This window comes from Canis aureus, chromosome 5 (genome assembly GCF_053574225.1).
Source record: "Canis aureus isolate CA01 chromosome 5, VMU_Caureus_v.1.0, whole genome shotgun sequence".
NCBI classification, from domain to species: Eukaryota; Metazoa; Chordata; class Mammalia; order Carnivora; family Canidae; genus Canis; species Canis aureus.
The window spans coordinates 57,967,751-57,983,232 of record NC_135615.1 but is presented as its reverse complement, the minus strand read 5'-3'; the positions used below and the strand labels follow the sequence as shown (position 1 = coordinate 57,983,232).

Genomic DNA, 15,482 nt, shown 5'->3' with positions numbered 1-15,482 from the left:
CCCCTTCGTCCTTCCCTCCGCCCTCCCCTTTGTCCTCCCCTGCGGCCGGAAATCATTCTGAAATTCAGTATTTTAAAAGTCTCTTGGGACCTAACGACACAAAGATGAGTACTACCAATGACACGTTTTTCTCCCGTTTTAAAAGTCTGTTCCGGCTCTGAACGTTTTTAAATAGAACACAAAGAAGTATCAGGATGGAAGGCAAGCTAGACGGAGCAGGGCGGGCGCAGGCGCCCAGCTGGCTGAGCCCCGACTTAGGGCTCAGGTCGTGGTCCCGGGGTCGTGGGATCGAGCCTCACGCCGCTCGTGGTCGTGGGTGTCCGCCCGAGACTGTCTCTCCCTGCCCTCCGCCGCTCCGCTCCGCTCTCGCACTTTCTCAAGAAACAACCTTTGAAAGTAGGTAAATACACGAGTGGAGCAAGGAGCCGCACCGTCCGCAGGCGCCTCGCGTGGGGGCTGCTCCGGGCGCCCCGGCGCGGGGGGGGGGGGTGCTGAGGGCGCGGTCCCCAGGGACGTCTTCACCTCCCTCTCCGTCCTCACTGCCGCCCTCCGTCTGGCTAATGCCCCGCGGCAGCCGTCTACACCCGCGGAAAACTGCTGGGTGCACAGGCTCAGCCGCCGGGAGAGGGCGCAGTGCAGACTCGGCGCAAGGAAGAGCCGCGTGGCGCGCGGGGTGCGAGGGCCCCAGAGGCTCGGGCCTCCATGTCCTCCACGCGAGGTGGGCGGCCTGCGGGCGTCGGGGGCCGTCGGGGGGCCCGTGCCCGCAGCCCGCGGTCGGGGCCTCCAGGACGTCTCTGAAAGCCGGACCTGCCATCAGCCACCGCGGCGTTGGGGCCCCCGGGCTGCAGACTCAGGGGGTGAAGGCCTAGGGGATTGCGGGGGCGCGCGCTGCTGGCGTCGGAGCTCGGCCAGGAGCGCAGGACCCTGCGTGCGGCACCCGGGACAGCTCGGCAGGGACGTCTCCAGGGACAGCTCGGCTGGGGACGGTCTTCAGGGACAGCTTGGCTGGGAACGGTCTCCAGGGACAGCTCGGCCGGGGTCGGTCTCCAGGGACAGCTTGGCCAAAGACGATCTCCAGGGACAGCTTGGCCAAAGACGATCTCCAGGGACAGCTTGGCTGGGGGACGGTCTCCAGGGACAGCTCGGCCAAAGACGATCTCCAGGGACAGCTTGGCTGGGGGACGGTCTCCAGGGACAGCTCGGCCAGGGACGGTATCCAGGGGATGGTCTCTAGGGACAGCTCAGCTGGGGGACAGTCTCCAGGGACAGCTCGACCGGGGACGGTCTCCAGGGGACGGTCTCCAAGGACAGCTCGGCCGGGGATGGACTCCTGGGACAGCTTGGCTGGAGGACGGTCTCCAGGGACAGCTCACCCAGGGATGGTCTCCAGGGACAGCTTGTCCAGGGACCATCTCCACCTCGTGAGGTGCGGAGACGCCAGCCCCGAGGAGCACGGCAGAGACTCGCCCGCGTGTCACAAGGAGCACAGTGTCCACGGAGGGGAGGACTTCCCGCCCCAGCCCCGGTCTGCAGAGTTTGCTCTGTTCACTGAGTGCTTCCTGAGCTTCCTGAGCGTGAGCGAGCTGAGGACGCAGCAGAGACGGAAGGGGACAAAATCGCTCCCCTCGTGGAGCTTGCTTCCCCATGGAAGACGCGAGTGGTATGTGGACGCACAACGCAGGAGGAAGCAGGAGGAAGGGGGGGGACACAGGACAGCGAGCGCTCATCTCAGGCCACCCGGAGATGCCCGAGGAGACTCTGACCACGAGGAGGGCCCGTCACCTGGCATCCACGGACAGCGTTCCAGGAGACCAGGAGGTGCAAAGTGCCTGTGGCCGGGGCTGACCGAGGTCGCCAGAGTGGCCAAGCAGGGGCCACACCAGGTGAAGGGCCCCTGGGCTGCGGAAGGAGGTGGAGCCGCTGCAGGGGGACCACTGCCCGCGGGTGGACGGGCCGCACCTCCGGCGGCTCCTGGTGGCTCCCCCCTGAGCAGGGGTCACCCTGAGCCATAGGGCGGGTGACAGGCTCACAGACTGGCCCTGGCAGGGACGGGCGTGACCCTGGGGAGTCACGGGCTGCAGCCCAGGGCCTCGTCCTGCTCCTCCAGGAGGCCGCCTGCGGGAAGCGCAAGGCTCCTTGGAGCTGCCTTGGGTGTCATCTGAGTGTGACATTGGGGAGCCCCGCCCCAGGTGGCCCAGCCTCGCTGCCCTTGTGGTTCTGTGCAGTGTCCGTGAGGTGCTTGAGCAGCTATTTTATAGCCTTTTTCTATCAACTCAAAATATTTTCTTTTCCCTTGAACAATTAAAAACACCCCTTGGTTTCACTTCAGAATGTTTATGCAGCAGGTGACCTCAGCTGGAGGCTCAAATTTGCTGTTTCCAGCCCTGTGATCGCAGGCAAGTCACCTGATCTTTTTAAGCTCACGTACTCTTACCTGTAAGCGGCGGTCATTTTAAAAAAATTCTTATGAAGAGTCTCAAAAACGAAATGATACTCTGTGTATAAAAGTACTGTTTTGACTGATTGCTGTTTTTGGGTGGCCAATTTGGATGCTAACATGTGCTCACCAAATATATATGGAATAATTCAGTAATTAACGTGAATGATTATAGACCGTGTCAACTTAGTGCTGCGTAAATGTCACAAATGTGGGCTCATTTGGCCAGAGGAGACAAATGTGTGCCTCAGGGTGCAGTAAACTTTATTGAATTGCTAGAAATCTCTTTCCTGTCCTACACGAGTCAAGAGAGGCACAGCAAGTGCTGCTTCTCTTTTATATTTCACACTATGCCATCTGGAGAATTAATTTCCCTTATTGATAGTAAAAATAAATTCTCCCAAACTGTAACTTAGGTATCAGTGATATATAATCAATGGTTTGATTGATGATGTATCAATTATAAATTCATATAATCAATGAACTTATAATCAATGATCTTTGAAGTTACAACTTAAACATCAATTACATGTATATATGTTCATTATCTCTCTCTGTATATGAACAGGTTCTGGAAAATAACAGAGAGAAGCAAGAATAATCATTGGTTCAAAATTAACTTTGTCTCTGGGTCTCCCATAAGACCGATGAGCACCGATCTGTACCTCTGAAACCAATAATACATTATATGTAAATTAATTGAATTTAAGTAAAATTTAAAAAAATTTTTTAGACTGGCTTTGTTGTGAAAATATTTTGCCCCCTTAAATATAGTGAACTCTGATTTTTTTCATCACTTAAGTTATTTGCATTTAATAATAGGGCAGTAAGTGTGTGAAGTAGCATTAAGAATGACAGCGGACGAGTTCTAACTGGCTCTGCCGCACGGTAACGAACACAGGGTTTTACAGACTCTGAGAGATCGATGGTCAGCAGAGTAGGACTCTCCTCAAAGTCTAAAAACAAAAGTTCAATAATGTAATAGTACGTCTGTCCTTGTCGGAATGTTGGTTTGAACATTTTTTTTTAAGAGTTTATTTACTGATTCATGAGACCCAGAGAGAGGCAGAGACCCAGGCAGAGGGAGAAGCAGGCTCCATGCAGGGAGCCCAACGAGGGACTCGATCCCGGGACCCTGGGGTCACAGCCTGAGCCGAAGGCAGATGCTCAACCAGTGTGTCCCCCAAATTTATTTATTTATTTTACATTTTTTAATCCAATTAAGTAACATATAAAATACTATTAGTTTCAGAGGTGGAGGTTAGTGATCCATCAGTCTGCTATCACACCCAGTGCTCATCCCATCAAGTGCCCTCCTTCATGCCATCACCCAGTTACCCTGTCCCCCATCCCTGCTCCCCTTTCAGTGACCCTCAGTTTGTTTCCTAGAGGTAAGAGTCTCTTATGGTTTGTCTCATCTTGATTTTGTCTTGTTTTATTTTTCCCTCCCTTCCCTTATGATCCTGTTTTGTTTCTTAAATTCCACATGAGTGAGATCATATGATAATTGTCTTTCTCTGATCGACTTATTTCACTCAGCATAATACCCTCTAGGTCCATCTGTGTTGTTGCAAATGGCAAGATTTCCTTTTCTGACGGCCGAGTAGTGTTCCCGGGAGCGTGTGTGTGTAGCACATCTCCACCCATCATCTGTCGACGGACATCTGGGCTCTTTCCACAGTCTGGCTGTCGTGGACATGGCTGCTGTGAACACTGGGGTGCAGGTGCCCCCCTCTGGATCACTATGTTTGTATCTTTGTGGAGAAAAGCCCTTTCTCAATGTAAAAAAATTTGCAGAATGTCCTCAAGCATGAGAGCTGCTGTAATTTCAGCATCCACCGACTGAGGAAAGACATGAAGGCAAGAAGCTAGTCTGTTTTCAGGAGGTGCATACGTCTCGCACACTTAGATTTGCTGATCAGTAGGCCCACAAACTAGAGAGAGCACGGGTCCTGAAGAAGGAAGTCGGGGCTCCAGAGTCTGCCATTTACCAAGTGTGGGCTCCTGGAGAAGTTAAACTGTGCTGTCACTCCTGTTTCCTCATGAACAAAGTGGGGCTAATGATAGTACGTACCACCCAGGACGACGAGCGCATTCACCCACTCCGTAAGCCACGTGTGGTTGTAAGTGGACATTAATTATTGTTTATAGATGCTCCACGTATGTGTATGATCTACGGACATAAAAGTGAGCATTAGTTTAATATCCGTGTCCTTACTCCAGAGTTAAGTATTAAACCAGGCAAAATGATTTCGGGTTAGACTATTTAGGGAATTCCTAGCCTGTCTGGCATGAGGGGAATATTACACCGAGCTGGTGAAGACTCTGCCTGTCGGACCGCAGGCCCCGTGGGACGCCTTGTGCTGGCACGTTCAGGTTAACAACCCACCACTTGCCGTGGAGCTTTCCCACCAGGGAGACGCGCTCTGGGTTTCCATTGTCGAGTCTCATCGTCATTTCTAGCACCAAAGAATACAGACCAGTCAATCACCAGGGAGCAGAAATGCATGACCTCACCTCACCTTTGGGTGATTTAGTACTTCTTATGTTGAGAGGAAAAGCACGGCGACGCTGATTAGTCCACAACGGGAATGCCCGTGCTGCCAAGGAGACCCGAGCGATTGTGAGCACGCGTTGCTCGCGGGCTGGTGATGCTTCCTGTGTGGAGGTCTGCAGGAAGTTTCTACTGGTTCACACTCTGAATGTGGTCCTATTTCTTGAGGCATCCATGAAACTCTGATTACACAAAATATTGTGAAAATGGGGTTTTCCAGATAAGGTAAGGCAACCGTCTGAGTTTAGCCCAAGTTGAAAATGGATTTTCAAAGCTTCGTTAGACTTTCTTGCCTTAGCAAGTACAGCAATGAGTGTATTTCGGATATTTCTTTGTGAGATAGTTGAAAGAGTCATTCATTCATTTGTTAAACCATTCATTTATTCTTTCCACAAATATCTATTGTCTTACTACTGACTTCTGGGCTAGGGGTACTCACATGGCGCTGAAAGGACAGAGAAGGTCTAAGCGTCTGACGGAGGCCAGCAGAACCCGCGTTCAGACTGCAGCACCACCACGTAGCAACCATGGGATCCCGGGCAACTTCCTTCTTCTAACTCAGTTTCTCATCCGGGAAGTAGGGCCCAAGAACTCTAATATTAGCTTGCCAAAGACATTTGAAGATTATAAAGCATAAAACACTCTAAAAACTGCGGTTCTCTATGAATGGTTGTTGTATGTGATGACTGAGAATCCTGCCTGGCTGTATGAAAATCATCGTAAATGGCCCAAACCATTACATCGTCTTAAGGGATGAAGTCATTTCTATGTGGACTCTATCTTGTATTAATGGCTCTTGTGGGGAAGAAAACTATCTGGCTCAATTCCTTCCTTTTACAAATTAGAAAACCAAGGCCTCAAGAGGTGGACGGGTCTGCTCAAGGACTCTGTTAACAGATAAACTGAGGCATGTTAAAAATTTCAAGAGTTTTGGGACACCTGGGTGGCTCAGTGGTTGAGCATTTGCCTTCAGCTCAGGGCGTGACCCCGGAGCCCCGAGATCGGGTCCTCCATTGGGTTCCCCTGCAGGGAGCGTGCTTCTCCCTCTGCCTGTGTCTCTCTCTATTTCTCTCTGTATCTCATGAATAAATAAATACTATCTTTTTTTTAAAAAGTAAAACAATTTCAAGAGTTTATTTGGGCAAAAGTTGATTCAAACTGGGCAGCATCCAATCTCACTGATGGGAAAAAACCAGCTGTAAGAGACACTGTACAAAAAACAAAAGGCTTTCATAGACAAAAGGGACCAGGGATCAGGAAAATCCTATTAAGCAAAAAGCAGGATGGTTATTGCAAAGTTATTTTCCTTTAGGGGATGGCAGGTCTCTCTCAGGGAGATGACCTGGCTAGTGCTCGTCAGGAGATTCCTGATGGTTTCAGATTCCATTTCTGGGAGACTTGAAACTCTAAGTAAGTTAGGTCTTGGTTTGGTGACATGCGGTTTAACATAAGCAACTTCCTTCTGGGCCCGTTGTTTTGAACAACTCCCAGAGCTGTCACCAGAGCTCGGTAGGTCGTGTTCCTCCAACCTGGTCTTACAGCTCAGATTGTGTCTCAGACCTGTGGAACCTCAGGATGATACTAGCTGATGAGTAACAGCAGCCTGGCTGCCGAAATTGGGCTGTAGCTTCTCTCCACTTGAACCTGTCTTCAAGGAAGAATAAAGTTATTGTCTCTTCAATCCATTTCCAAGAACTGTTGATTTTATCTTCCTATTTGAGTGAGTCAGGCAGCATTTTGGGCCTCATTATCCCTGCCCTCCAATGTCATCCATGGTTATATTATATGGATAAAGGGTGCTGCAGATATAATCAAGGTCACTAACCAGCTGGCCTTAAGATAGGGAGATTATCTTGTATTATCCAGGTGGGTCTAGAGTAATCACAGGAGCCCCTAAAAGCAGAAAAGGAAGCCAGAAGAGGGCATCAGGTACATGTAGCAAAAGGCAAAGTTGAGACGCCAAGCACGAGAGGGGTTCCCTGTACCATCATTGGCGTGAATCTGAAGGGGGTCGAGTCAAGGAAATGGGGATCACAGAGCTCCCACCTCAAGGAACCGAACTCTGTCAACAACCTGAAATGCATCTGCAAGTGGAATCCTCCTCAGAGCCTCTAGAGGAGCCCCCAGACCCCGAGCCCAGACCTCAGCCTTGGGAGGCCCTGAGCAGAGAACCCAGTTGAGCTGCTCTTTGCTGGGACTTCTGACCTAGTGTGAGATACTCCATGGGTATCGCTTTACAATTTCTTTCTTTTATTTTTGTTACTGACTTTAAAATATTTCTAATATTAGGGGCACCTGGGGTGCTCATCGGTTGAGCGTCTGCCTTTGGCTCAGGATGTGACCCCGGGTTCCTGGGACCGAGTCCCATGTATGGCTCCCTGCATGGAACCTTCTCCCTTTGCCCGTGCCTCCGCCTCTCTCTCTGTACCTCTGATAAAATCTTAAATATATATATATTTCTAATGTTACTTGAAGTAGTGAATACAGATGGATACACAAATACTACAGAAAGATGAGAGGAAGGGCAGCCGTCCCCTGTTCAGTAAGCCCTCCCAGCGTGCCTGCCATGCAGAGACAGCCGCGTGGGGCAGTTGTTCTAGTCCACATCTGTCAGTACCATCCCTAAATTACTGCTTTTAAAAAAATATTAGATATTACTGATTGTTATGTAGGTGGGTATCGTTTACTTTTTAAAGAAAACTCCAACAAGGACATCTTTTCTTTTGTTTAGAATTTTTGCTTTAAAAGTTCAGGATAAGAAAAATGTTTTATTTATCGTTCTAGTGACTTGGCTTCTACGTGATTGAGATCTTACTGTGCTGGGCTTCTTCGAGGCCTGAAAAACACCATCACATGCTCCAGGAAGCTCCAGACCTCCTCACTGACGATATCCCTCCCATCTGCGAACTGTTGTGCAACACGAAGATTTCAAACTTTCGCATAATCTGTGTGTCTTGGGTTTTCACCCATCATGTCATGGTTGCTGCATGCAGCCAAGGGATTAAATACTTCCTTTATTTTCCATTGCATTTTCTCCCGAATCCTTCCAGGAGGACACCCGGAGCTCCCCCAGACGTTTGGACTGCAGACGCTGCGGCGGGCAGAAGATGAGACGCCGACATTTGGAGTTGAATCATGGCCGGGGAAACAGTGCTTCATTCCACGGTTAAGAAACTACATCTGCGCTAAACTTAAAAGGGAAAACCGGATTAGGACATGATTTTGCTTGGTTTTGCTTGAGCTGATGCGCAAGGTCCAGTGGGTATAGCGTGCCCGGATGAAAGGGTGATCCGGTGCGGCACTTCAACTATGGGTAGAGGCTAAAAATTGATTAAGAGGAACCCACATGATTTTAATCAGTTGATTTCAGCTTCTCACTTGCCACACCTTGATCAGACCGGTCAACACAAAGCAAACCAACCAAGTGATTCGTTTCCTCTTCTCTTGTAAATAGTCTGCTTGGGGGCCGGGTGCCCAGAGCGGGCCTTCCGGGGATGGGACAACAGAGGCCTAGTCAATCAGGGGCACCGAGGAGGCAGCGGGGGTCAGGGCTGGGGACTCAGCTCTGGTGGGTGCGAACCGCTTTGGGTTCCCGCTCCAGACCTTCAGTCTTTTAGGGTTGCTGTGGGATCAAGGCTACGGCCGCCCGCCGGGAGGACTAGATAAACGGCAGGTCTCCCGTCACCCTTATCGCTGCGAGAGCATCCCTGCCGCACGGGGCCCTGCACGGAGAACGCAGCGAGGATGCTCCCCGCAGGCCCAGGGCGCCGGCGCGTTCTGCGCACGCACCACGCTCCTCTTCTTCCACATGTTGGGACTTAAAACAACAATAACAAAAAAACCCTTTTTACTTAAAAAACAGCCCACTTCACTGAAGTGTGATTGACCTACAGAAAGCCTACGCATTTTACACATGCGACTTGGTGAGTCTGGGTAAGCGCTCGAGGGACCCACGGCCACATGGCGGCACAAGCGGAGCCCTCGGCTGCAGGTCCCCCTCCTTCCTCCTCTATTATCCCCGCGACACTACCGCCCGCAGTGGCCACGGGGCATGCGCGACCCTCGTCCCCTGGGCTCGGTCCTCCCACGCGGTGTCCCCCGGGCGTCGTTCCCAGCGCGGCCAGCAGGGGGCGCTGCGGGGTCACCCACCCTGCGCTGTGCCGCGGAGCTACAAGCTGGGGTCCCCGGGGCGTCGTTCCCAGCGCGGCCGGCAGGGGGCGCTGCGGGATCACCCTGCGCGGTGCCGCCGAGCTACAAGCTCCGACTCCTCCAGGCTGCTGGGGCCGCAGGGGAACAACCGACAGGAAACAGGAACAACCTTTTGTCTGCAGCGGGACACACACAAAAACTTGATACTGGACAAACTTTAGGCATTTTTGAGATCCTGCAAAATCGTGTATGGGATTTGAAAAAACACAGCAAGCGCAACAGAGAGCATGCGTTCTTTGAAACCGACCGGGGATTTTTCTGCAAGCACCATCTGAAAAATCAAAGTGCAACTTGGTGCTCGCTTTAGGCATCACGCGGGACCCCGAAAAACCAAGAGATGGGCGCCCGGTGTCGAGGAGCTGGGGTCCCCGTGACCTCCCGGGCACTCAAGTCTCTGCTGGGAGCAGAGGTGTGAGGCCTTTCCCTTGGCCAGTGTCATTAGGAGCCACTTTGCTGTTTTTTTTTTTAAACAGGTCAGCTTTTAATGAGGCAATAATGGCTTTATTTATAATCCTTGGGTGAAAAATGGCAATTGGAGACGACGTTTCACCACCCAGGCGGTCCACACCCCAGACTGGCACCTGCTAGGGTGACAGAAATTGAGCTCCGTTTTGGCCGGCAGATGTTCTTTCCCCTACTGCTCTCGAGTTTCTCTGTGTGTGATTTCTTTCCTTGGCTTCAGAGTCGGAACGACACATTCAAAATGCAAATACAAGGACGTGGACGGCAGGCCAGGCCCACAAAGTGTAAAATCACCGTGTGGGCTGAAAGCCTAGTGCGAGTGGAGGATGCCGCGGCCCGGGTACCAACAGGACGCCTGTAAATGAGTATCTGCTGCACAGCCCGATGCAACCACTAACTTCTCAAGATCACTGTGGGCGTGTAAACTGATTTGTGATTGTTTGAAGGTCCATTTCCTTCAGATATTTAAATATCTTCAGGTAGCCTCAGGTAAGGGAATAGTGAGTCTTTCAGCTCGTTTGTGTACTCAGGTGTATGTGAGTTCTTCAAAGTCACGAAGGGAACCAGTGGTGGGAGCTCTGGCGTCTGTCTGCTTTCATCCTTTCTTCATGCTGGTCATGTTAACTTGCAGCTTCTTGGGGTTTTTTTTCTTCTTCCAGACTCCTGTCCCAGCTGAACTGTATGTAAGTGACTAGAGCCTATGCTCACAGAGGGCCATAAAATCCTTTTAATATTCATTTGAAGGTACGAGCTCTTGGACCACAAAGGTCCCTTCTTCTGGTCCCGTCTTCGTGCCCGGGCTTGCTCGGGGCCTTGGCATCCTGCCCTGGAAGCAAGGCCTATAGGCCAAACAAAACCCTCATTTTCAGTGCTTGGAACAACGGTCAATTCTTTAATGTAATTACTTAGAACAAATTAAGAGTTTAGATCCAGGAGCCTTGGGGCACTCAAAGATTATGGAGAATAAGGGGGTGGGGAATGGGTTAAGATGCCCCTGGGCCGTGAAAAGCCACACATCACAGAGGCCGGGTGTGATTTTCATAGATATGAGAGAGCCTTTGTCAAGTGGCCCCACGAGATCTTCAGGGCAGGAAAAGGTAGGAGCCTGTATTCCACACAGGCTGTGTCTTGGATGGGCCACCCTCTTCTAAATATAGCTAGCTGCTGCTTTTTAAAAAATGTGTGACTTCTTAAATACTTTCCCCTTTGCAGCACTTTAGTTTCTTTCTTTCTTTCTTTTTTTTTTTTTTTTTAAGATTTTATTTATTTATTCATGAGGACCCAGAGAGAGGCAGAGACCCAGGCAGAGGGAGAAGCAGGCTCCCTGCGGGGAGCCCAACGTGGGACTCAATCCCGGGACCCCGGGGTCATGCCCTGGGCTGAAGGCAGGCACTCAACTGCTGAGCGCCCCCCCCCCCCCCCCCCCCCCCCCGGGGCCTGCAGCACCTTAGTTTCTTAAGCTGCTGGAGAGTAAAGGGTTGTTGCTGCATCATCCCCCGAAGCCCCAGGGCCCCGGTGTAAAGCGGGAAGACAGCAACCATCAACCATCAACGAGAGGTGGAAGGAGGCAAAGGCACATCCCAGACACTCCAAAGAGCGTCTGTAACTTCCTTCAGGACAGGAAGTGTCCCTTGAGCCACTGCCACTGGGCACGTGTGAGAACAGGATTCGAGTGACTCGAGGGGGAGGACACGCTGTGGGGCGGTCACACTAGCGCTCTGGGCTCTCCTCTCAGCTCGGCTCAGGAGGGAACCAGGAAAGCCGGCCTTGCACCTGCCAGCTCACTGATCAGCAAGACAATGCCCGAGCAGTGCTCCCGCCACCGCCACCGGCCTCCTGCCACCGCCACCGGAACCCGCCCCCAGACTGCTCAGGGCCCGGCCCCAGGCCTCCAGCGCTGCAGAAGCCGGAATCCAGCCCAACTCCAGTCTCTGCCCTTAACTGTTTAACTGCTAAAAATAAGACACTATGTGGCTATAAAAGACTGGAACCCAAATGCCAAACATCACTGTCTTCCAAATGGCAAGTTTGTGGTTAATTTTTTTCTTTTACTTTCCTGGGTTTCCTCCACATTACTACTATGTGTTGCTTTCATAATCAGAGAAAAAATAATAAATGCTGCTTTAAAAGTCTGACCCTAACGTGTGTCCCCGTGAAGGTGACTGTGCTGGGCCCCAGAGGCCCCAGCCCGCATAGCTCCGTGCCCCGGCGGCAGCTCCGAAGCACCCTCGGTGTCCCTGCAAGCCGGCCCGCACCGTTGGACGGGGGCATGGGGTGAGGGATGGGGTGCTCCTGCTGCAAGGACTCCGAGGGGGACTTCAGCAGGATGCGGGCTCGGCTCGGAAAGGACACAAATACACGTCCACGCACGATTTTCTATTAAAAGTCATCATGCAGGGGCGCCTGCAAGGCCCCGGCAGTTGAGCCACTGCCTCTCGGTTTCAGCTCAGGTCGTGATCTCAGGGGCATGGGATCCAGCCCTCACCCCTCCCGGCCACCCCCCCCCCTCGCACACCCTCTCTCTCAAATCAATCAATCTGGAAAAAAGTCATAATCCATTTTTTCCATATAGATAAGCCACGAACAACTGGAATTTGAAATTAAAAAGTAATAGGATAACCCAGAGTAACTCACAAAAACGCCTGAAACCCCTATCATGTGTGTAGGAAGCAACTGAAGTTTTAAAATACGACACGGTCACATTTCAAGAATATTCTCAAGGTTTATCACAAGAAACACTTAACACGAATACAGTTAAAAAGACAAATACAGAAGGTGGCAAATCAAAATTTAGAAAACGGTCTGTTCAGACTTCTTGTCTGTTCCCAGAGAAAGACACTGACTTACCTGATGCGGAGAGCTTCTCGCACCGACTGCCTTGCTCTTCAGTTTTCCTTGTTTTTTTTTTTTTTTTTAAGGTAAGAGGTGTGCTGGTAGGAGCTGAGGTCTCATTTCTCTAGGTTTGATTCTCTGTTAGAGGAAGTGTCGAAGGGGGCCCTGCGCCCATGGCCTCACTCCTCCAGGGAGACTAGACACCCCCCCGCCCAGCTGCTGGGGGTACGGGCAGTAGGAGGCCCTGGGCCCCTGTCCCTGGAGGGCTGAGGACTCTGTGGGATCGGGCCACTGGACCCAGGCCTTGGTCCCTCTCCTGGGGAGCCTGTACTGGGGAACTGGCCCAGGCAGCCTCATACAACCGGGCCTTCTCACTTTTCCTGGGGGCAACTCTGAGGGGTGTTTCGGCTCCAGCCAGGGCCTCAGCTGAGAGGCATCCCCGAGAAGCCCCCGCTCCTTCCGCTGGTGTTGATCCCAGGACAAGTGCAGCCAGGGGAGTCTGTCCCTGGCTCTGTGGCCATTTCCCCGCGGGAACCTGACACAGGAGGGAGAGCACCGGGCCTCCCTGCTGCACCGATTCTGCAGGCCACAGCCTTGACGACCGGCGGACATGACCCGAGGAAGGAAGGCAGTGCCATTTTCCTCACACAGATTCAGGAAGTGGATCAAAGAACAAAGAAGACACTTGGAAGGCGGGCAGGGCAGGGACGGGTGTGTGTGAAGTTCGGGTGGGGCCTCGGGGGGACCACAGGAGGCTGGACGGCAGCTGCCTGGCCCACTGTCTGCTCTAATCCCCTGAGCTGTCCTATCCCTGGTACCGTGGTCGCACTGTGTTAATTAAATCATTCTCATTAATTCAGCCCGAGTGTAAATTAGGAAGGAATGAAGATAAATTAGGTTTGAAGGCAGCTAATACATTTAACCCCATGCTGCTTATTTTGCAGCCAAACAAAATAACGTTGTTAAGGGAGATAACAAGGCCAAAGCCTTGGGCACAGCTTCTTAATAGCATTAAAAATGAGACCTTGGTTTGGTGTCACAAGGCAGAGGCGAAGACCAGCTCCCAGGGGTCCCCGGGACCGGCCTAACATCTTGAGTCAGGTGGTGGCCATCGTGCGACACGGACCCACAGCACTTCTTGACTTGCTTGCACCTCAAGACATCGGCCACGTGTCCGGCTGTCCGGCTTGGTCACAGCGCTGTCTAGAGACCTCTTCCTGTGCACGCTCACGACCTGCTCACCCTGTCACCCTGCAAGGAAGTGATAAGAGTCACTTTAGGACTGGCTAGCTGTGGGCGACGCTGGGCAGTTACAGTTTGAGTCGCTGTGATGGGAAGCACACTAACAGTAGGAGTGCACACGGGCCTGAAAGCCTGTCACACGTTGGTTCAAGGAAACCAGCGTGGTTTGTAGGTCATGGAGAGCACGCACCTTTCCCCCAAGATGCCAGTTTAGTCCCCATATCTCTCAGCAGGAAGAGATTTTCCATGTTTATGGCCTCCAGAAGCTAATTTCTCTCCCTTGCCTCCCATCGCTTATCTCCCTGAGGCAGACGAAGCAAACGTCTAAGGTCACTGAATACATTTCAAGATTTCCCAAAGCTACAACTTTTTTCCCCCCTTCTCTTCTCTCAAAGCCCAGAAAGATGGCAACGTGAGAGCAGACCAGGAAAAGGGCATCAGGAGCGATGGATGAGGAGCGAACGTGCTGAGCATCCCTGCGGCTTAGCAAGGTCCCGCAAGGAGCAGTGAACGCTGCTGTCCCCGTGGTCAGGGACACTCCGGTGTCCGGGTGGTGGAGATGTGAGTCGGATGCCCTGTTCCTGACTCAGGGGCTCCCGGAGACAAAATCCCCCCCGACCAGCGAGCTGGGACGGTGTTTTATTTCTCAGCAGAATCCTCTAGGTGCAGCTCCCCGGAGGTTTAGGAAAGAAATACTTCCTCCTAGAAGGACAAAGTCTTGATCTCTTCGTTTACACAGAACTTCCCCCAGAGGAAGCCCCGAATACCTGGCCTCCCAAGGCCCCACCGGGCCCAGGGCGCTTCCCCAGAGACGGGCCTGAAAGGCAGATGCGCGCTGGCTGCACAGAACCGGGTCCTCGGCCTCGTCCTCGGCCCCACACATCGGGCCTCCCGGGCATCCCCATCCCGTGTCCCCCAGCACAGGGCGCCCTGCGGGGGCCGCTCCTCTCCCGGCCGAGCCCCAGAGCCGCTGCCAGGATTCTCACCCAGGACCCAGCCCGCCGTCCCCTCCTTTGGGGGCTCCGCACGCAAAATAACACAAAACAGGCTCCAAGACCCCTGGGGAGGCTGCCAGCCGATGCGGACCAGGGCTTCAGAGGGCCCTGCGCTCCTTGGCGGGGCCGGGGTGGAAAGTAAAGTGGGGTCGGGAGATCCCACCCGCTCGGGGAGGGCCGCGTGGGGAGGGCCGCGTCTGGGGCGCAGCGGGGCCTCAGCAGCTTGAACCACTTTTGCACCTGGTCGCGGGAGCGAAGGGGGTGGGTGGGTGGGAGGGGGTGGGAGGGTGTGGGGGGGCCCGGGGCCGGTGGGAGGGGTGGGGGCGGGTGGGAGGGTGTGGGGGGGCCCGGGGCAGGTGGGAGGAGTGGGGGCGGGTGGGAGGTTGTGGGGGGGCCCAGCAGGTGGGAGGGGTGAGGGCAGGTGGGAGGGGTGAGGGCGGGTGGGAGGGTGTAGTGGGGCCCCGGGCAGGTGGGGGGGGGTCCGGGGACGCCTTGCGGAGCTGCAGACCCGCGCCTGCCCCGCGGCCTGGAGCTGGGCCTCGGCTCCCCCCACTCGTGTAGTAACCCCGAGCAGCCGTGGGCCGCGGGCAGCCCCGGCCTCGCTGCGAGGATCGCGCGCGGCCGCGCGGGGGCGCTCGCCTTGCGGGTCACGGGTCCCGTCGGGGCCTCCGCGCCGCACCACGGGCTCCGGGGCTCGGGGCTGCTCCGGGCGGCGGGCGGCGTGGCCGCGGCTGCGAGCGGGTCGCGGGGA

At 53.4% G+C, this 15,482-nt stretch overlaps 2 long non-coding RNA genes across 2 annotated transcripts; one reads left to right on the top strand and one right to left on the bottom strand.

Moving 5' to 3' along the window:
• Positions 1 to 9,206: 9,206 nt before the first annotated feature.
• On the top strand, positions 9,207 to 11,795 carry LOC144313462 (uncharacterized). Its single transcript, XR_013379109.1, has 2 exons — positions 9,207 to 10,151; positions 10,919 to 11,795. It is a non-coding gene; the product is annotated as an uncharacterized LOC144313462 (long non-coding RNA).
• Positions 11,796 to 12,370: 575 nt separating this feature from the next.
• LOC144314263 (uncharacterized) lies at positions 12,371 to 14,989 on the bottom strand. The gene is made up of 2 exons (XR_013380088.1): positions 13,927 to 14,989; positions 12,371 to 13,745 (listed from the first exon to the last, which is right to left on the bottom strand). It is a non-coding gene; the product is annotated as an uncharacterized LOC144314263 (long non-coding RNA).
• Positions 14,990 to 15,482: the final 493 nt, after the last annotated feature.